Raw genomic sequence first — 23,915 nt, 5'->3', positions numbered from 1 at the left:
TTTTCAGTTTCAGAACTGTTTATGCAAAACATGCTTAGCTAAACTATCATTAGTTTCTTTGATATCAACCACCCTTAAATGTTCATATATTCTTTTATTAAATTCTCTACAATTTCTCCCTACATAAAAAGATGGACATAATCCACACAAAACTATATATACACTACAAATTTTGATTTACAATTTTAGTCGTGTCCTGATTTAATATCATAATTTCTAGTTATTACTTTAATTTCCTTACCTTCAAGAATAAATGGGCAAAACTTGCAAGTATCACATTTTGCCATTCCTTTAATAGCATCTGAAACCAGCCCATCAATATTATTTCTATAAAAATATTCTTTTAGATCTTCCCCCATTTTGTAACAAAAACTGGGGCTTCTCCAGTAATAGTATGTGTCTCACTAAAATTTAAAAGAAACTTCCAATTACTTCTAATATTTTCCTTTATGTTTATACACATTCAGATCCAAAAAAAAATTTATACCTGATTCACATTATATGCAAACTTTAAACAACTAGAAACACTATTCAAATATGGTAAAAACTCCATTAACCTTTCTAAACTACCTTTCCATAGCAAAAACAAATCATCAATAAAACATTTATAAAATATTACATTCTCAAAAAATACAGAATTAAACACAAATTCCCTTTCCCAGCCCATCATAAATATATTAGCATAACTGGGGGCCATTACAGCCCCCATTGCTATACCATTTGTTTGTCTGTTAATTTTATGTCCAACATATATTAACATATTTGAACAGTGTTTCTAGTTTTTTAAAGTTGTATATAATGTGAATCAAGAAGAAATTAACTTTTTGGTTTTGAATTTGTATAAATCTGCCAACAATCTGAAGGTCAGAATATTAAAAAAAGAATTGCATAGAAATAGTTATTTACACTATAACAGTATGCATAGTAGAAATTTAAAAAGAAATATTGTCAAAGGACAATTTCAAAGACTTAGTGAACTAACAGAAGATAAATATTATTTTGAGGTGGAAAGTGATTTAATGGAAGATAAATTTTTAAAAAGAGGATATCCTAGTGGTTTAATAAAAGAAGTTAGACAGGAGATGGAAAAATGAGGGAGATGAAGGTATCGACTAATAAGTTGGTTGAAAATAATACAAAAATAGGGACTATGCTTTAGCTTGTGTACTACAAAATTCTATAGATGAAAATAACATAAAGCAAATTATTAGAAATAATTGGAGGTTTCTTTTAAATTTTAGTGAGACACATTATATTATTGGAGAAGCTCCAGTTTTTGTTACAAAAAGGGGGAAAATCTAAAGTAATATTTTTATAGAAATAATGTTGATGGGTTGGGTCCAGATGTTATTACTGGAATGGCAAAATGTGATAATTGCAAGTTTTCTCCATTTATTCTTGAAGGTAAGGAAATCAAAGTAATAATAGATTAGGACATGACTAAAATTATAAATCAACATTTGTCATATATGTAGTTGTGTGTGGATTATGTCCAGTGTTTTATGTAGGGAGAACTTGTAGAGAATTTAGTAAAAGAATATATGAGCATTTAAGGGTGGTTGATATCAAAGAAACTAATAATAGTTTAGCTAAGCATGTTTTGCATTGACATAGTTTTGAAACTGAAAAAAGTTTATTTTATGTTTTCTGTAGTTGATCAAGTCTTGAATTATACTACTAGGTTTGATGCTGGAGATGAGTTAAACTGGAAGGAATGCAAAAGTCATAATACCAGTGTGTGCTGAATAAGTGCTTCTCGAACCAAAAAATAATTCCAACAAGCAGAGTTAAGCTGAAGCAATGCCAGGTTATCATAAAACCAGCAACAGTTTATTCAGGAAACAGGCACAGGCAAAGGCATAAGCACTTTCACAGTATTACAACTGCTTCATCAGATGCATAAAATCTAATTAATTAAATGCCCATTAAATAACAAAGTGAAAAAAATCACATGACATCCTATTAAAACTCTTAAAGCGATAACATTTTAAATATACACAGTAGTAATAGTAAACGTATAAAAAAAAGTGAATGAGTATAAAAGGTGGGAGGTTAAAAGGGAGTTTGTTAAAACTCCCTTCTTATTTAAAAAGAGGATGTGCTTTCAACATTGGTTTCAATGGTACTTTATCATTAAGTCCTGACCCTGTATCTGCTCTTATTCTAATAATCCATTTGCATTCTAAGCACTCTATTTCATTTCTAATGTCACCTCCCCTGAGACTTTCCTGCTCCATATCTATAACTTGAAACCTAAATACATACACTGGGGAAGTGTCTGCTACATGTTCAGCTAATGCACCAGTAGTCATGTAGTTTACCTAGCAGAGTGTAAAACCTGCAGTAAATTTTATGTAGGTAAAACGGACAGAAGACTGAACAAAAGGGTAAGAGAACATCTGAATAATATAAGAAATACTATGGTTAGGAATTCATTAGCTAAATGCTCTTGCCAGGAAAAGTAGTACTCCCACCCCTAATACAAATAACACATCTGGCACCATCACCGCACAATTTAACAATTTCTTTACTAGCACCATTCTTACACTATCCAATCAACAAAACATCTATAATAACCTCCGCTCTATAGAAACCTGTAAAGCACATAGTAACAACAACCCATTCCATTTCCACCCTGTCCCCTCTGATAAGATTAGAAAACACGTTAAATAACTAAGACCCACAACACTAGCTATTGACAAATTACCAGCAGAATTCTTACAAATAGCAGCCAATGCCATTGCCTTTCCAATATCCATTCTCATTAACAGATCTTTAACCGAGACCTTTAACCCTGAAATTTGGAAAATTTCACATATCATCCCTCTTCATAAAGGAGGGAACTCTACAGAATTTACAAACTACCATCTAATAGCCATCCTATCCCCTATAGCCAAAAATCTGGAGAGATGTATACATACTCAAATTACTGACTACTTGCATTCCCACAAAATCCTATCTGTCACCCAACATGGCTTTCATCCCTTTCACAGCACCACCACAGCTCTTATGTCCTTCATCAATACAGTAAACAACCACAGAAACAATGGAAAATTTGTTTTGGCTACCTTCCCTGACCTGTCAAAAGCTTTTGACATGGTTAGACATAGTACACTTATTAAAACACTTTCTGATATAGGTCTTAGTTCATCTTCCTTAGCTCGGTTCCAAAGTTATATAGCCAGCCGCCAACAAGCAGTACTGTGGCAACATGACCTTTCACCACTGCTTCCCGTCACACTCGGAGTTCCCCAAGGTGCCATTTCAGGCCCTTTACTCTTCTCTCTTTATACTAACTACCTTCACACTTCCACTCGACATACATCTGTCATACAATATGCAGATGACTCCACACTAATTTATGCAGCATCTTCTTTAAATTAACTCCAATCACTAACTCAGCTTTCCTTCCTATCAATTGAATCATTCCTATCTAATATCCAACTGATTTTGAATCCTAGTAAAACAAAACTACTTCTTTTCAAACCTACTAGATCCACCTGCTTAGATCCCTCCTTTAATATCATGTCCAGTAACAACACTATTATTTCTCCCATAGCACACACAAAACTTCTTGGAGTTGAGATCGACAATAATTTGCAATTTGACACTCATATAGCCCACACTATTAAGAAAGTACATAAGAAACTGGGTACCCTGCATAGGAATAGACAGGTTCTCACCAAACAAGCAAAAATCACTTGATCATGTACCCATCTCATCTCCACCCTTTTATATATGCCTCCCCTATCCTTACCAATCTCAAAAAGACTGATTTAGCAAAATTAGAATCCTGCTACAATAAAATTCCCACGTTTGCCTCTGACTCCCCTTATAAAACACACCATTGCACAGCTTTGAAGCAACTTAACTGGCTAGAATTTCCCTATCTCTTGCAGCACAATCAACTGATGCTAGCTCATAAAATCCTGTATCATCCTCAGAACCCCCCCCCCACTGCAAAACCTACTGCAGCCTTACTCTAGTAAAAAGACCTTCTGCTCTAACAATAAATTCCTTCTAGAAGTTACTAAACCCAACAACACAACAGGTGAATCTCTTTTTTTCTAATTTTGTGTCCAAAATATGGAACTCTTTACCACCACCCATTACTTCCATACCATCAATATCTCTCTTTAAAAACACACTAAGAACACACTTTACAAATACTTGGCACTGCTCATGTACCAGTCCAGGATAGACCTACTAACATTTTTACTATCCTACTCTATTTTTGCAGGTAAGTAACTCATCTTCTTGTATTATGGGTATAATTTTGACTCTTACATTACAATACTTGTCTCTTAAACAAGTTACATATCTATACATACCACTATTGCTTTCGTGTATTTACATGTAATGATTTGATTCTTGCTTTTGAATACTGACAATTACTATATATACTGTTTTTTTTCTTTTTTGTCATCATTACTATGTTTTACTACATCAACATTGTACATTACTGTTGTTATGTCTAGCTTTTATTGTACTTTATTGTTATTATGTGGAGCTTTTCTCCCTGGGCCACTACTGAAAATGGACCATGGTCCAGTGGACTTTCCCAGTTAACAAATATAAAATAAAATAAAATAAAATAAAATAAATAAATAAACATGTAGCAGACACTTCCCCAGACATGTATTTAGGTTTCAAGTTACAAATATGGTGCAGGAAAGTCTCAATGGAGGTGAAATTAGAAATGAAACAGAGTGTTTAGAAAGTAAATGGATTATTAGATTTAGAGCAGATACAGGGTCAGGACTTAATGATAAAGTACCATTGAAACCAGTATTGAAAGAACGTCCTCTTTTTAAATAAGAAGCTCCCTTTCAACCTCCCACCTTTTATACACATTCACTTTTTTAATTTACTATTAGTACTGTATATATTTAAAATTTTATCTTTTTAAGAGTTTTACTAGGATGCCATGTGATTTTTTTTCACTTTTGTTATTTAATGAGCATTGAATTAGTTAGATTTTATGCATCTTATGAAGCAGTTGTAATACTGCGAAAGCACTTATGCATTTGCCTGTGCCTATTTCCTGAATAAACTGTTGCTGGTTTTAGGATAGTCTGGTATTGCTTCATCTTACTTCTGCTAGTTAAACTGGAAGGAATATTATTGGCAGATTAAATTAAATGCATGTAATTTTCTTGGGTTAAATGAGAGGGAAAATTATAATGTGGTTCTTAAAAGGAAAGGGTTAATTCACTGCTTTCTAGTTTGTCATGTGATTGTGATGTAATTAGATGTAATGCCTTTATAAGGGCTTTTTTTTATGCTAACTTGGTCTGAAGAAGTTCCATTTAGGAATGAAAGTGCTTACCATGTTTATCAAATAAAGTCTGTGTTTGTTTATTTTTAGACCGTTAATGTGCTTTTATTTGTTTCATGTGGTCAGTTTTTAAGTATTATTCGTGAGGCTTTTGGTAGATAAAATATACAGTATGCTTGTTACTTCTTCTTTCTCTTTCGGCTGTTCCCATTGGGGGTCACCACAGCGGATCATCTGTTTCCATTTCTTCCTGTCCTCTTCATATTGCTCTGCCACACCAACCACCTGCATGTCCTCTCTCACCACATCCATAAAACTTATCTTAGGCCTTCCTCTTTTCCTCCTACCTGGCAGCTCCATCCTTAGCATCCTTTTCCCAATATACCCAGTTTCCCTCCTCAACACATCCAAACCAATGCAATCTCACTTCTCTGACTTTGTCTCCAAACCTTCCAACCTGAGCTGACCCTCTAATATACTGATTCCTAATCCTGTCCATCCTTGTCACACCCGGTGCAAATCCTGTCACTTCCAGCTCTGACTCCTGCCTTTTTGTCAATGCCACCGTCTCCAACCCATACAACATAGCTGGTCTCACTACCCTCTTGTAGACCTTCCCTTTCATTCTTACTGGTAGCTGTCACAAATCACTCCTGACACTTTTCTCCACCTATTCCACCCTGCCTGTACTCTCTTCTTCACCTCTCTTCCACACTCACCATTACTCTGAACTGTTGATTGACAGTATGGTTGTTATAATTTTCCTAAATGGCTTGCATCCAAAATACTAATCTCTCCTTATATCACATACTTTCTTGGTGTAGCAGCATTGCCTTTTTCCACTTTAATCTGTATCCCTCACTTTGTGTTATATATACAAACTTCAACTCTGAGGGTTTAAAATATCACCCCCCTCTGGTAGTCATAACCCCCTTACTCTGTAGGGAGAATCAGCTCATCCAGTTTAAATATTGCTGTTATCCTCTCCAAAATTACCACTTTCAGTTCTTTACTAATTATCATCTACAACTTTTCATCTGGCTGATAAAAATAAGCATCACCAATATATATAGCTGAAGTTCTTAATAATGTTCACTGCCTATATCTTACTTTCAAAGTCCATGATCACAACCAGCTAATCTCATACTTTTTTCTCATTGTCTTCTGCTTAGTTCCCTCCCACATGTCTTTAGCTGCCATGGCCAACTCTTTTTAATTCAAACCTCCAAATACTTCATTCGATATTTACACATAACCATGGATACTGCTGAACTATCTCATGTGTAGGCACAGCCTATATTTCTATTGCCTTTGTTTTATCTTATTTTTATTTATTTATTCATCCTTAGTTAACTGGATTAGTCCCCCTAGACTAGTAGCCACTTTTCAGATGAGACTAGAGTTGATATTTATACTACCAGATACAATTTAGCCAGTGCATCAATGAACTTGGTCTACTCTTTGGAGCTGCTAGATGGTGCTGGAGGGCTCCTACAGCCACAAGAAAGAGGCCTAAGGAAAGCAGTAGCATGTGGGAGCAGAGGAAAGTTATAGAGTTTGGAGGTGGAAAGTGAGAATTTGAAGAAAAATGTTGTTTGATATGAAACTTCAGAATGTAAACAAAGATACCTATGTGCTGAATGTTACAAATGAGCAACATTTAGCGGTCTCCATGGAGAACAAAATAAGTGAGTCTGTTGAAGTGGTGCAGATAACATATCTGGCATCAGGAAGGATTGCAGATGATGTTCTGTTAAAAAAAACAATAGAGCAGGATGATCTAGAGGAAAATTTTGCTTTTTCATGGGGTGAGATGGCAGATAAACATTTCAGAAGTGGTGAGGATGGCAATGCGAAAAAGGAAACAGTTGATGTGGCAGCAGAGACTACATCAGTTAAAACATATGCAGCAGTAACAGAAAGTAAAAGAAGTAACAGCAATACGCTGAGAAGTTATCTGGTTTTGTGGTAGCAGATAATGCACTAACTAAAGCATAAGCAGCAGTGACAGGCAAAAAAGGAGAGCAGCAACAAAATATAAGTGAAATTGTTTTTAAAATGAACCAACCAACTGTGAGAATAAGAACAAAAAATTACACTGTAGTAAACAGATATTATGTATGGGACAATTTGTTAACTGTTCTGGGTTTTAAAACTCAAGAAATTCAATCTTTTATACACAGGACATTTGTGACTTAACATTTGAAAACTGATGGGTTGATGATGAAATTTGTAGAATTGTGTAATAAAAAAGGATGTTGATCTGTGGGACAATTATTTGTTTTCATGTAGTAACTTAAATATAAAGAAAAGTGTTAGTCACAGTTTAGACCTGATAAACTGGAAGAAGAAGATGTTAAGAACACATGCAGAGTTTGTGTGAAACTGTTGATAATATTATGAAAGTTAGAATTATGAGAAATTTATGAACTAAAGGGTGGAGGTTGGAAGCTGTTTTAAAATGTGAAAAAATGGTGAAATACTTCCCAAGTGTTATTATTGTGGCTGGTCATAGAGGGACATTAAGATAAGCTAGCCAGTCTACATCATGTTTCCGTTTTGGGGATTTTTTTTTTAATTTAATTAGTGATTACAATAAAGTGCAATGATAACAGTGTAGGAAGAAATGGCATCAGGTTGTGTAGAAAGGGACACTTTTGGATGGATTGTCAAGAAAAAACAATAAATAATGAAAAAGAAGGTGAAAAGGAAGAAAATATACATGAGGAAGGATGACAAGATGCTTGGGAGGTGACTTAGGTGAAGAAGACAAAGAAAACAAATAAAAAATATGAAGGGAGAATATTAGGATAGAGAGAGAGTACACGCAGGAAGAGAAGTCAGGAGAAGCAATTGATACTAATAATTTTTGGAAGTTCTAGCCAGTGAAAAATCTGATTCTGAGGATCAAAAATTATTTATACATAAACCCCAAAAAAATATCTAATTGGGAAAAAGTAAAGATAAGAAAACAAAAATGTAAAAAAATCCTCTAAACTTAAAAAGAAGTAAAAACAATAATTTCAGAATATTTGCAGTAAATATGAACAGTGTTATTAACACTGTACAAAGGATAGGGATACTGGAATGGTGTGATAAATGTGATGTGGATATTATTCTGTTAGAGGATTAAGATTCCTGACAAGCAAAGAAAGGCTGCCAACAGAAAAACTGTGGGATGGAAATATCATATGGAACTTAGGATGTGAACATTGTTTTGGAGTGGCTGTGTTGTGTAAAAACAGTGAAAATACTAGATGCAACATTGATAAGGATAGGAAGTTAACTGTTGTGGATATGAGGTGAAGAGAATATGTTTATAGAATTATAGCATTATATGCATATATAACTAGCAAGGGAAGAGAGATTTTGTTTCATCAACTATTTGTTAGTTAACATAAAAATTATTGTGATTTAAGGGGAAATGTAAAAAGAAAGGGAAATATGTAAAAAATTAGGAAGTGATAAATTGTGGTAAATTAACTGTGTGGAACAAAAGTCAGTTGACTTATAGAAGAAAGGAGGTGTTTGGATCTGAAATCGATTATTTTGTACTATTGGATGGCTTGGGGGTAGTAGATGGTGATGCATTTGTGACATATTTCTCAGATCATTTAGCAGTGTGTATGGAAGTGATATAACAGAGGGAGTGTATTAATACAAGAAGTAGAATAAAAAGAATAAATGAAAAATTATGGGATGAAATTAGAGAGTGGTAACTGTTGCAGTTATGGAAATATCATACAACCATGAAGGAATTCTATAAAGAGCTAGCCTGAATGGTGGAGTGAATTTAAAAAGAAGTATTGACACTGTTTTTTTTTCAATGGCAAGATGATATAGGAAAGGAAGTGAAAGTGACATATGGGAAATGTATAGAAATATGACAGAGAATTTAAAGAACAATACAAGAGAGTACTGTGCTATGGAAAAAGAAATATGTAAGATAAACTGAGAAAAAATAAGGCATTACTGTTTAGGCAGATATATTATTTATAAGGAAGAAGGGAGGACATATCTGCATACCTGGGTAAAATACTAAAGAATGGTGTTATCATAATGAGAGGAAATGAAAAATGTAAAAGGGGAGGTTAAAATAACACGATAGCAAATTATAAGTATTGTAGTACAACATGTGCAAAATATGTATAAGCGTAAAAAGAAGGAAAATAAGGAAGAATGGGAAGTTTATGGAAAAAAATCCAGAATGAGTTAAGGAAGAATTTAAAAAAATAAATTACTATTAGCGAATTGAATGAAGTACTTAAGAAAGCAAATGTCTCAGTATCAGGCCCAGAAGGTATAGGCTATGGAATGTACAAGAAATTAATTGACTGACAAATAGTGTATGTTGTAAATGTGCTGAATGAATGGCTGAAGGAAGTTTTTTTATGAAGAGTTGTATAGTGGCATACTAAAATATATATGGAAAAGAGATGAGAGGAATGAAATACAGCATTGGAGACCCATCAAACTTGAGTAACACTGATTGTAATTTTTTATGACAATACTACAGAGGAGAATGGTTGGATGGATGAGGAATATTATGGAAGAAACTATATTTGGCATAAAAGGGAAGGTATGTCAAGAATTGTCATTGGTTGTGAAGAAAAAATGTGGATGATATTATAGGTGATGTCAGTAAGGCATTTGATGCAGAGTAACATAATGCTTTGTGAGATATTCTGGAGAAGTAAGGAATAGGCATTAGAATTCGGAGAGTGTGTAAGCCAGCATATGAAAATAATATAGTAAGACCCCGGGATTCATGAAGCTTGCGCCAGGCGCATGCATAGCGTAGGCATTATAATGCCAAATATGGCCGTTGAGCGATTCAGGTATGATCCAATTCCACGTGCACTACCGGCGTACGCCAGATCTGTGCAGCCCCCGGCGTAGGTATGCTAATCACCCCATGTGCAGTGTCGCACCATGCAAATGAAGGCATATAGCGATTCATGAAGTGGTGCAGGCGTAGCGTAAGCCCACGGAAATGTAAACCAAAAAACACGGTTTACATTTTCCCAAACAGAACATCGGAGCTATGGAAGAGGGCCAGACCCAGGTATCACAACGTTAACATATGCCAATGGCGAAATACACAGCCAATGGCATAAGAAAAGATGTACAACATGTAAATAACAACATTTAATGTCATGTCCACAGTAACGCACAGCACAACCACAGGGCATGTGTGCGGAAGCTGTAACATAAAGAAATAATATAAAAATGTCATAAAATTGCAACGTAATAGAAATCAGGTTTACAACATAATACACAATGGTAGGCATGGAACACCACAACCAAGGTGCAAGGGTTGCTAAGGGCTTGCGATAGTGTTCGGTGTGGTAACTATGAATTAGTAGTCAATGCCATGCAAATGAGGCAGATAATACTGAATCGCAAATGTCCCGCCGGATGAAGGTTGTACCATACGGCGCAGCGGTATAACACCGAGGAGTGGCTCAGAGGAGATACATGACATCAGCAGAGGGGTGTGCCACCATAGCAGTAAGCACATTGGAGCATTACAAATCTGGCCTGTCCGTTGCTAAACAAAGCTGCAGGACAGGGGTGGGGAGGAATCATTTAGCTGAGAGCACACATGGTGCCCAAAAGCGCATGTGTACGAGGATGACAACGTGCCCGAAACCCAGTAATCGGACGCACGCACTGCAAACAATAGCAGAAACAGGAAGGTCAGGGGAAGAAAAGAAGGAAATGTGGAAGTAGGGTAATTGGAGTACTAATGAGCAATCAACACCAATCAACCCACAAAGGCCAATGGATGGCAGCTGACAAGTCTGCTTGCAGAAACCTGCAAAACAGGATAGGGGAGGCATTTGAATGCAAAGAAAGGAGGGGAGGTATTGGATTGCAAAGATAGGAGGCTTGACACAGCAGAGCAAAGCAAACCGACAGCAGACCGGCAGTAGCACACATAACGCAAGATACGCCAGGTCCAGGAAAGTACAACTGAATGTAGGCTGCAGGATGCACGCCAGAAAATGGTAGGTGCAATGTGCAGAAATGTAAAGGGAAGGTCAAGAGGTAATCCACGGCAGGCAAATGTAATTCAATACCAAAGGCACCACAATAGTAGTTCCGGCAGTAAAACACATAAGATAACCTGTAGCTACGATCGTACATACACACCCTATGACATCATCGGTGTTCACAGCACAATAGTATAAAGTGTGAAAGCACCCAACACACACCTGTGTATTCCCAAACACCGCACCATAGGTGTAAACACACGGGGAACTTTTAAAATGTACATGTTGGGAGCTGCCATAGCTGTGATTCATCAGCATGTGTTAGAGACTGACGGTGTTGTGGAGGATGATGCTGACAACCACCACAGGCCTCGGAGGAGAAGGAGAGTGTTCAGACCAAGGGTAACCTTCCAGGGGATACATGGCCTGGAGATAGTAGAGCGTTACAGGGTGGACAGGGACATCTTACAGCAAATAGTAGAGCTGTGCCGGCCACGCCTGAGAACCAGAAACAACAGAGGGGAACCCATCCCAGTGGACACGAAGGTATGTGTAAGCCTGCGAATACTGGCCACAGGTACCTTTCAAAGGCCAACTGGAGATATAATGGGTATCTCACAGGCATCAGCATCCAGGGTACTACACCAGTTCCTGGATGCCATGTTACCACATGCCAATGAGCAGATATACTTCCCCAGAACTCAGGAGGAGTTGGCCAGCAATATGCGACACTTCCACCGTGTGGCACAATACCCGGAGGTACTGGGTGCGATAGACTGCACGCACATACAAATCAAGTCACCACCCAGTGAGCAGGATAGGCGCTACATAAACCGCAAGGGATTCCACTCCATCAACTGCCAGGTCGTGTGCAATGCCCAGGGCATTATCATGGATGTGTGTGCTGGCAGCCCTGGAAGCTACCATGACTCCCATATCTGGCATGCCTCACAGCTGTATCAGGTATTTGTCAGGGGGGACATCCCACATGGCCATCTCGTAGGGGATGCTGGCTATGCACTGGAGCCGTGGATGATGACTCCCATCAGAAATACACACACACCCATGCAAGAACGCCATAATGAGGCACACGCTCAAACCAGAATCATCATAGAGCATGTGTTCGGGATGCTGAAATCACGGTTCCAGTGCTTGGATACATCTGGTGGAGCCTTGCAGTACTCTCCAGGCACGTGTGCCCACATCATCATAGTATGTGCCATGCTACATAATATGATCCTGTGGAAGCAACTGCAGCAGGGACAAAATGGTGAAGGCCCTCATAGCCCACCGCAATTGCCAAGGCCATTACAGGCACAGAGGGATTCAGACCATGAACACACTGTGCCAGCCCCAGTAGGCAGACAGAGGCATGCCCAATATGCCTATGCCTTGGCAAAGAGAGAACGTATAGCACATACACTGACAGTGTAGGCCCCTACGGACTGACACCTCTCCACCTGCACACACAGTAAAATGGATGGCACTCAAACATGACCACCTGTAAATTGTAATGTATAGGTGGCCCAATGTGTGACTCCTACATAGGCAGCCCTCAAACATTGTAAACACAACAGCCACTGGAACACAGAATGCCAACACCTGAACAGTACATGAGTCTTACAGCATATGGTGGTGCTGTGTGCCTGTCATGTTCCCCGCCAGATATATATATATATATATATATATATATATATATATATATATATATATGTACACATATGCATATATATAATACAGATAGAAAGGGCAATAGAGGGATATATGGTGATATAGATGGATTCAGCGATATCTGCAAATATAATAGATAGTTCAACGACATTCATAACATCTTGGAGGTACAAATAAATAGGATACCGCCAACCATGGAATGTGTAACATACCGACATGCGTAACCACGAGGCTGAAAGACCGATAGAACACAGTACCGGAACAATACATCCACGAGTAATAGTATGATGATATGAAGAGACAGTTAGTCACCGCTGCCGGTGTCGCGGTCCACATAGGTACTGTGTTCAACTGTGTCTGTGAGTGCCGTAGTCTGTGTAAGTGTGCGTTGAGGGTGCCATGTGCATCTCTGTGTGACTGTAATGTGTGTGTGTGTCCGCAACATGTGTTTGTTAGTGCCAAGTCAGAGGCAGATCAGTACGGTAGGTGTGGGTATAGCTAGCCGTAGGCATACGGTTACTACCTGTCCCACAGTAGGAGGGACAGCCCCACCCTGGGCAGGTGTGTCCTGACATAAAACAGTACAAAGGGCAAATGTCCGAGATGGTAGGACATAAATATGTCCCATATATAATGTAACAGTCGTATTTAATAGTTATGCCTGTATGTAAGAAACTTAAATGTTACATGCAATATGATAAGTAGCCAAAGTCACACAACAATAGGTATGTAGTGAGGATAAAAGTATGTGCTAACCTGTGTACTGACCATGGCTACGTGTTGGCCTGTAAACACCGCTTTGTGTCCCGCAAGTGACCAACAATGACCATATGAAAAGGTGGCAACCCATGGCAAACAGGCTCTTTTAACAACACAACCACAATGACTGAAAATATCTGGGACAGAAATACAAGGGATAGCTGCCACTTACACATATCCCTTGATATATCGCTGCAATTACGGAGGTATACAAGTAGCAAGCTCACCTGCAGATGATATAGAAACCAATTATCAATGGCCCAATGTACAATCCCGTAACATAAGTCTACTAACTGTTAGCTCTCTAATTAGGGACAGAGCCCACACACATATATACGGATTATGTAGAAATGCAAGGCCCACAAACCTGTATATGTTATGTACAACCACCGACATCCGCCACACTAGAAACTAAAGCAATACAGACTGTAATAGCAGCACAAACATCCAGTCAGTCAATTACATCTGCAGAACCCTCAACATATCGTGTGAAAGACAAAATTAAAGGCGTCATGCAAAATTGCAGGCGTTGTATAATGGAACAAACAGCCATGTTACAGGTTTTGATTGCAATACTCCGTTATCAGACGGTGGGATGACAGGTACACCCACATGTTGAACCAAATACTCTACCTGTCACACACAATCCATGGGGGACATGAATCCAAACTATACTTGTCTCCATGCATAGCAGTTGCAGTTACACATAACAAAACACAATACAGACCGTCTCCCCGAATGTAGGGCAAATAGGCAACGCCCAAGTGGAGAATCCAATTATACCCCACTGTCACCATGTAATTGGCGAATGGAGTAGCTGCACAGCTGATATGCAAGTAATTAGTCACTCAGGAACACCAATTGGCGGGATGAATCCACATGTTTCAGGTATCGACGTATATAAGGATGACTTGCCAGACATTCAAACCGTATGCTCATACCGAATACCAGTTGAAACACTGTGAGAGAGATAGACACGAAACACCATAATGACAACAAGGTATGAAGAATGCCCGATATGTAAGGTTATGTATAGCATGATCTGTATTAATTAGTTTTACTGTATGTATAGCCTGGTTTGCATTAATTAAACGTGTCCGCAATGCATAAAGTGGGGAAAGGTATTTATGTAGTGATGTCTTGCTGAGCATACTAACGCTTGTAGAAACTGTGCGTCCAGCAGTGGGACACAAGGTACACAGCACAGACACCACAAGGGATGCTACATGAGGGTTTTAAACAGAACAATGCCATACAACCCGCCGTCAGTGGTAGGGTATGTCCAACAAGGACGTGCCATAGCAGGGGATAGTATATGTTGATATACTGTCACAGCACGCATGTGTATGGGCATATAACATTAATGACATATGTAAGGTGGTCCTGCTGTGCAAGTATGCTTTGCATTATGGGATACTATGTGAAATATGTGTAATGTATAGTATTATAGGTAGATATGACAGATAGTCTACACAGCATAACAGGCATATCATGCATACCACAGGTATCGTCTATTGGTATGTACAATAACAGGATACATATGGCCTGTAGGTATGGGACATAGTAATAGCATGATAGCTAATCTAAATGGAAGGGCTACCAAGTAACCATGCACAAAGGACATGTAATATCTTCACAGGTTCATAGTGGGGTACTATGCAGTCTGGCAAGTCCATGTGTAAGCACAGCTACAGTGTTCACACTAGTGGCACCTCTCTAGGGTAGTGTCCTGTGAACAGCAGAGCCAGGTGTCACCTGCACCTCTGCACAGTACAGCCACTGCAGTGATCCCAGGCCTACATGTGTCTCCCAACCACCAAGGGAGGTATCACATGAACAGTGCTACTGAGTGTCCCTGCATGATGTACATAGGACTTATGTTCCACAGCATGGTGAGTGTCCAGTTTGGGAATGTAACCCACAAGCACAACCCACTCATTGTGGCATGTGTGCACATATCCATGAACATGTTGCTCACAGTGGCCTCTGCTTATGTCGCTTATGAGGAGTATATCCATCAATAATGTTGTGGACATGGGCCCTCTCTGATCAGCAGAGGTCACCCCTGAGTATGTAGTATGCAAATGTGTACAGATGTGGTGTCCGTAGTGCAGCCGCATATTTAAACTGTCAGAGCTCAATAAACGTCATGGCGTGTTAATGTTGTGGCATGTAAAGCTGTAGCTGTTGTGTAAGGTACACCCTAAATGGGGTGGTGTACCCTTGAATGTGTGTAGATGTCTTGAGTTCAGAGGTACAATGGGTGCCTATGTACCAGCTACACACCCAGTACAGATAGGTGTGGCCACGTAGAAGGATATCCACGCCACAGTGGCAATACGGTAACCACAGGAGTGGGTGCGACATATGTGTGTACTGCAAACATGTACAATGTGATATGTATGTAGGGGACTACCATCCATGTGATAGTCAGTGGGTGAATGGTGTAATGCAAAGGTGATGTGCATGCAGCTTGATGCCATGATAGTCATATTATGTATCTGTCACAGCGACACCCATATGGTTGGAGTCAGTATCAGCTGGTGGAGCAATCATGGTGCTTGGTATGTAGGGGTTTGAAAGCTAGGCAGGGAAAGTCCCCTGTGCTAGCCTGTTCCACAGGGAAGCATATACTAAACATGAGGGGCCCTATGACTGAGGACCGTGGTATGTCAAATGTACCTGACATGTAGTAGGTACTATGGTATGCTGGCCTCACTGTGTGTCCTGTCCATGAGCCACATAGCATAACATCCTGAGACACAGGGTGCGATGTGCAGGTGGATGTGTATGTTGTCAATACCAGAATGGGGAATGGTGCTGAAAGGCAATGAGAGGACAATGCAGGATGTGTGGACTCCCGTACCATTAGCAACTGCCCTGGTAACTGTATGAAAGGAGTCCACCATGTGTAGGGGCCATGCTCTGGCCTTAACAAGCCCAACCCGGGTGGCAGCAAAGGATGGGAGCCCAACAATGTCTCTGTGAATGACGTCCTTGATGATGTGCCCCATAGCCATGCAGAACAGTCCAGTCAGGTGTGTAGGACTATAGTCCCACTCGTGCAATGCGGTGCCACCTGTGTGTAGTGTGATAAATGCTGCTGTGTGCCATTCAGGGACTACAATGTCTGAAACAAGGCTATTACTGAATATGGTGGCCTAGTGGGGAGACATGTAATTCAGAGGTTGGTGGACATCACAGCCTGGGACGTTGGAAGGTGACATGGGGCCAGTGTCCCAGGACATATAGAGTGTAGGTCAGTACTGTGTAGGTGTGGCCACAGGGACACCACAATGTTCATGTATGGATTGCGGCCCTGTAGTGAGTGAGAGGGTGTAATGTCAGCATTGAATCCATCCTCCAGCATGTTGCCAATAACACCTGGGTCTGCAATGTTCCTGAGTGACTGTTGTATGTGACAGCAGATGTGGGTGTTGCCATCGAATACTGACATACCACCATAATGCCTGGTGGTACACCCGAATGTGTGGCAGTCATGTTTACGTAGCTAGTCTTGGAGTATGTGATGAGGGACCCTGTGGCCCCACCATGGCTGACCAGTGAGCCACCCCACACATGGGAATGTACACCACTGTGCAACAGCCTACACCTGTTGTTGTACATCATATGTCCATGGAACAAGACCACCAGAGTGGCGTCTGTTATCTGGTGTGTACCATCATGGCTCTGTGTGGAATAGCATGATCCATGCAGTTGTGTACATGCTAATGAAGTGCACTGGGTTATGTGTCAGCATTTGTACGTGCATTGTCCATCTGCACGGGTGTCATGATGTTAACAACCGCTGTCAGCAGACGTCTGTAGTAGGTGTTGTAGTACACATGTACTGTGTATGCTGTGATGGGTGTGTTGCCGGGATGTGGCTAACGAGGTCGATTAGCATATGTTGGGAATCCACCAATGAAGGGATAACCCCAGGTGTGTAACACCAGTCACATGGTGGTAGTGTTCATGCCAAGGGTAATGTAGGTCTTGGAGGTGGTGTGTATGGGTTGATCCAGCAGAGCGGAGGGTATGACTCATGGATGTGTTGGTACATGAGTGGCTATCCCAGTGAAGTGTGGGGTAGGGTCAGTCACACATCAGTAGTAGCTGTCTGAGGCCCACTGTCCACTATACGAACATAGAAGGTATGTTACCCGTGGGGTATGATGTCGCTTGTTACAATGTGTATAGCTGTCCCAGACACAGTTAGTTGCACGTGGAGCACCTCTGATGCATTGTGCTAAGTAACTTGCCAGGATGTGTGCAAAACATTGTGGGATATGGGAACCCCTCAGCTGTGGGTGCGCCGGTCCAGGTATGTGCCTGAAAGGTATGGTCTGTCTATAACCTGTCATTGCAGGTGTGCTCTGCAGAGCCTAGAGGCAGGTCCCAGTCACTGCAGAGATGTTTGAGTGGTGCATTATAAGGTGTGCCTTGCCTGCGTGCGTCACAGAGGAAGATGCAAGCATTGTGTCACATGACCCCATGTCGTGCCTGCCAGTTACCGCCTGCGGTGACAGTTATTGGAAACTGTGCAAGACAGGCAGTATAGAAGCAGCAAGAGCCTTACATGTGAGCTGTACTCCCAGGGCTGACAGGTGCAAGTCATCTGTGCCACAGCATTGTGTTTGACCAGGACAGTCATAGCGGACAGATACCAGATGCCTGTGGAATGACAATAGGAGCATAGGCAACTGCTGAAGTGACACAGTCGGTCATTGTACAGTGGTATCGTGTCCGGACGAATGCAAAATGCTCCCCAGGGCTAGGCCCACACCCTCAGGGCTATAAGACTGGTGAGCTATTGCATGTCCCTGCACACGTAGTCTGTGAAGTGGCATCACAGGGCGGTCACACTAACATGGAGAATGACAGTCATATCGTACCTGGTGAGGTGTGGCATGGGTGCATAGGTTATGTTGCAGAAGCAGTTACCCGACAGCAAGATGTAAGCGACTAATGCCTTGTGTAGCCTGCTGTGTGGAACTGCAGTGTGACTCCCTACAGAGTGAGCTATGACTGGTGTGTCGTGAATGTTATAACTCACTATTGGCTGTATGTGATGGGCACACATGAGTCTGTGGGCTATAAGCTGGTGATGTTGTCTTCCATGATGGGGGCTACCTCTGGTGCATACAGTGAGTATGGAGACGTACTGTACAAGTTGTCCTCGTAGGTGTGGTCAGTGGTGTAGATCATGTGAGACTATGTGATGGGTGGGGTGTGTTGCGAATGTTACACATCCCCAAATGACTGTCAGGTGCAGTCAGGGTTGGTGGCAGCATTACCCCCAGCCATAACTGTCAACCTCCTGTCCCCAAACTGAGGAACATTAGCCCTCATACTGCGTGACAAATGGGCAAAATGTGGAACACTTACAACTGGCTTACTAACAGCTTCAACTAGGAAGGACATATGTTGGCTAAAATAGGCTGGTCTTACGTATAAAAAAGATATTCCAATGAATTAATATGATTCCCATCTATTTAGCCATGGCTAGCAGGTAAACAATTTACAACAATGAATGTGTGACAGACCCTTCCAATGTGGAACCTTGAGGAACATGCACCTTTTAGAACCCCAAATGAGGTACGTTCCTCATAATGAGGTACACCTGAGAGCTATGCCTCCAGCACGGCTGCAGAAGTGCATCCCCCACAGGCTGTAGTGCCGTATGTTGGGAGGTGAGCATTGAATGTGTACATGAGACAATTGCTCTATTGCCACATGTACGACATATCCCTCATATAGACAGGCAGTAGCACTGGTACGTAACAGTTGGACATGCCTGTATATACAACCATGTCCCAAAGGATATGTGCGTTACGTGTGTACAACAGCTGTCATACCTTAAGCAAGCTGGGAAGTGTAGGACAGCCAGTGTACCTGTGGGACATGGTGTGGAATGGGTGCTATAGTAATCAGTAGCTCATGACATGCTCACAAGTTCTGAACAAGTGCCTAGCATGACCATACAATACAGATAAGGTGTTGGATAATATCTACCCACAAGTGGTGATGACAGTCATTTAGGGTGGCACCGCACTATAACCCTGCTGAGTATGGTGTGCATGTCCATGAACCATTAGCACTGTAGATGTTAGCAGTACAGATGTACAAGACAGCACGGATATTTGATTACAAATACCTTTGCATGTCACAGGAGTGTTCCACCAGTGGCCTGTTGACAGACTCACAACTACAAAAGGTGCAAGAGTGACATGTGCACAGCGCACCAGTGCCAGCTACAGTAGAACAGGGTTAATGTGTTGTACCCCACCCTCATTGTAGCCCATACCACACAGACAAATGTTAGGCATCTGTGTATGTAAGGCTGTGAATGGCCATGACCTATCAGTATAGCTGTGTCAGTGTTGTGAACAACATACAGAATGGGCTGTGTGGGTGAGGTGTGTGACATATGTGCACAGTCTGATGGATGAGACCAGCAGTATCACCGCTAGGTGAACATCTCTGTACCCATAAACTACTACCTGGGCTGTGGTCAACATTATGGACACTGTATAAGGGATGGTGCTGTGCAGTGCACCCCCCGACATGGTGACGTCTCCAGGCCCCTTAGGTAGTCATATGAGGTACCCATGTCATGTCAGGGTGCCATCCATGAGCACAGAGATCACTGGACAGGCATATACAGCACTGTGGTGACCAATATTGGATCACATACCACCTGTAAGGGGTAATGGCTATGCATGGATGTGTGATACCAGCCTTCACAATCCTCACCTCCACTATGCAGCATGCTGTCTACCTTGCAGAAGGACATTTTCTACACCATGATGATGGACATGCTACATGTCCATATCCTGATCTATAAGACATATGTCATGGACAGCCACCGTCCTAATACTAGGATCGCCACAGGCTGGACAGATCCCTGTGCCATATATGTGACATACTCCCGCCATACCATGCAACCCCGTCCATCAAAGCTGCACATGTCATCCCAGTCATACATGGTGTGATGGTGCATGGTAGATGTACTATCAACTGACTGGATCAGTAATGTGGCACTGATGCACCTTGCGGTGGCACAATGGCTATCTGTTACAGCTTGGAAACTGTGCCCGCACATGCTATGGTTGATAACCATCCCTACGAATGTCGTCTGACTAGCCATTGTCCCATGTCTATCACATGTGCAATACAGGTGATCCGTGGCAGGATGTTGAACAGTTGTACAGTGCTGTGTAGATGTATATGGCAAAACACATGCATGTACAGGTGTCCATGCGTATGTGTGCATTGTCACTGCTCAAGTCCATTACGGCTGTGTCTGTGTTGATATGTGACATATACACAACATCCCGGTCAACAGTAGTACCGTGGACACATCCAGGCATGTGCAGATAGGTAAGAACACAAGTGCAGGAAAATAGACATGCCCACAGCAAGACAGCATTTACATGGAGTATGAACACTGTAATGAGGTGACACACATATATGGTGATGATATCCAATGCATAATGGGTGTGACATGTGTGACACAAACACTTCAGTCATGTCAGTGTCATGATGCTTTGCAAAGATAACTGTGCAGATGTAGTAGATGTCATAGAAATGTATGTGCAGCAGTATGTCTGTACATCTCTGAAATTGTGACCTGTCACCATCATTATGTCTTACAGATAATGCCCCGTACATGCCTCCCAGCATACACCCGCCAGGAGGATGATGTCCTCATCCCACAGCTACATGACAACTATGACTTGTTGTTCAGCCATGCGCCACAGCATGCCCAGCAACGGGATGACCTGTGGCAGGATCTATGCAGGAGGGTGAACGATGTGGGTGGTCATAACCGCACCTACCAGCAGATGCGCAGACACTGCACGGACTTGATATGACATGCAAAACAGCGTGCCACTGCAATCACCAGGGAACAAGGTGGAACAGGTGGTGGGCCACCAAACCAGCCCCCACTCACACACACCGAGGAGCTACTGGCCAGTCTGGGGACACCCAGGGAACAGCATCCAGAAACACTAGCTGCCATCGTGGAGGTGGGTGTCTCCCAACCAATGAGCCTGGAGTTGCCTGGTAAGTCAGTACTGCACATATGGCTATTATATCCCATGTAGTTGCATGTGTCACTGTACATTATGTAAAGTAACAACATATGCAAGGTATGTGGACACACATGCTGCATACTACAGTATGCTATGTTGTGTATGCACACATGTGCATACTATATGCTATTACACAGGTGAATGTGTTCACATGCACAGTGCAACCTGTGGCTGTCATACAGTCATGGATAATGTTCATACTGGTGTGTCACCCCTATACAGGTACCTCTGGCGTGCCGCACAGACATGGGTCCGTTGCAGGTGAGACTGTCATCAGTATCAGGCATGTTACAGTGTAGATCTATTTGCCATGTGGCCAGTTAACACTTGCACACCTGATGTTTGTTCCAGTCACGATATGCAGGTCGCACCACCCTTCATTCACACATGCCACCCATGTGCAATATATACAAACGTGATGATACACTGACTTGAAACCACAGTACTTGTCATTGTGACATGTGTGGTCAACTGTGCATACAACGGTGGAGGTGTTCTACAATGGAGGCATATGTAGTATGCATTGGAACAACATGTGTGGTACGCACACAGTACCACACAGTGAGCTGTGATATGGGTAGTCCACAGGTGTCACCATTGTGTCATATGCCCCTGCATTGGGTGCACACATTGTGATGTGCCACCTGACATGTCCCAGACATGTAGTGTTCTGTCTGCAATATTGTCACACTATCGCATGACCTATACCCCACATACCAAACATACAACCCGTTGTCTGCATAGCCCTGTGGATTGTGACATATCTGACATCTATGGGTGTATGTCATATGGGACAACACAGACATGTGGAAAAGATGTCCATCACACACAATTGGCCAACACATGTGCACACATGGCCATGGGGGATGGCCAGAGACATGTAGCCACACAGTACTTGGGATGTGTATACACCCTGTTGCACATTGTCCACACATGGTCCAATTATAGCCTTAGTTGACCGATTATACAGTTGATGTGGTACACTGGACAACCTAAAAGCCTGTGCACAGCTACTGGAGGTGTCACTGAAGTCTACCATATACGATCTGTTGAACATCATGACTGTGTTGCAGTTATGGCTATGCAATGTGTACATATTATGCATTCTACAGCAACATAGATGCCTCATGTTGGCATGCAATGGCACAGTGTCTGTACTTCACACTGTATAGCAATGTAGACGGCTCACACTACCCTCCCATGCTCATGCACATTTACTAAACATGCATTCTATCTGTAGGGCATACACACAACACTGCAATGTGAAGCCTATTATGATGCTGTACATGTGTCAGGACACCATTGTGTCAAACATGTATGCATGTTAATGCACATGTCAGCAGATTACATGTCAAGGTCACGTCAGCCATGTGTACTGTTATCCTGTTCTGGGCCAGATGGTGTATCATGGGGATGCATGCATACTACCATGATTGTGTGAACTGCATGGCTACTGATATGACACCTGCTTGCTGTAGTGTGCACCCCAGGGAGGTATGCTTACTAACACTATCAATGTCTGAGCTGCATGCCCGCTGCTGTATCGCAGGCATGCTGCATGCCATCTGACAAATCACATGTATGGTGTGTCTGTGTGTGTCTGTGTTTGTGTGTGTGTGTCTGTGTTTGTGTGTGTCTGTGTGTGTCTGTGTTTGTGTGTCTGTGTGTGTGTGTGTCTGTGCGTGCGTGTCTGTGTGTGTGTGTCTGTGTGTGTGTGTGTGTGTGTGTGTCTGTGTCTGTGTGTGTGTTTGTGTCTGTGTGTGTGTGTGTGTGTGTGTGTGTGTGTGTGTGTGTGTGTGTGTGTGTGTGTGTGTGTGTGTCTGTGTTTATTGTACTTTACAGTATTTCTTTGCATTCACAGGTGATGTAGGTGCGTTACCCTCCTGCGGTCCATCTGATGTTAGTGTCCCCACAGATACTAGCGGTGATGAACATATGCATGAGGTACAGGCAGGGTTGTCAGGGGCTGAATCTGTGCCAATGGTTACCATCCCAGCTATGTCCCCCTCTTCCCCGCACACAGTTCTGCTGCCAACACATACCGCATCACCAGTGGCCATAGAGGAAGGACAGTCAGTGTCTGTTAGCGTGGAACAGGAACATGTGGCGGTT

Source organism: Protopterus annectens, chromosome 2.part1 (assembly GCF_019279795.1).
Source record: "Protopterus annectens isolate FY-2018-M chromosome 2.part1, PAN1.0, whole genome shotgun sequence".
Classification (NCBI taxonomy): domain Eukaryota; kingdom Metazoa; phylum Chordata; order Ceratodontiformes; family Protopteridae; genus Protopterus; species Protopterus annectens.
This window is presented reverse-complemented; position numbering follows the sequence as displayed.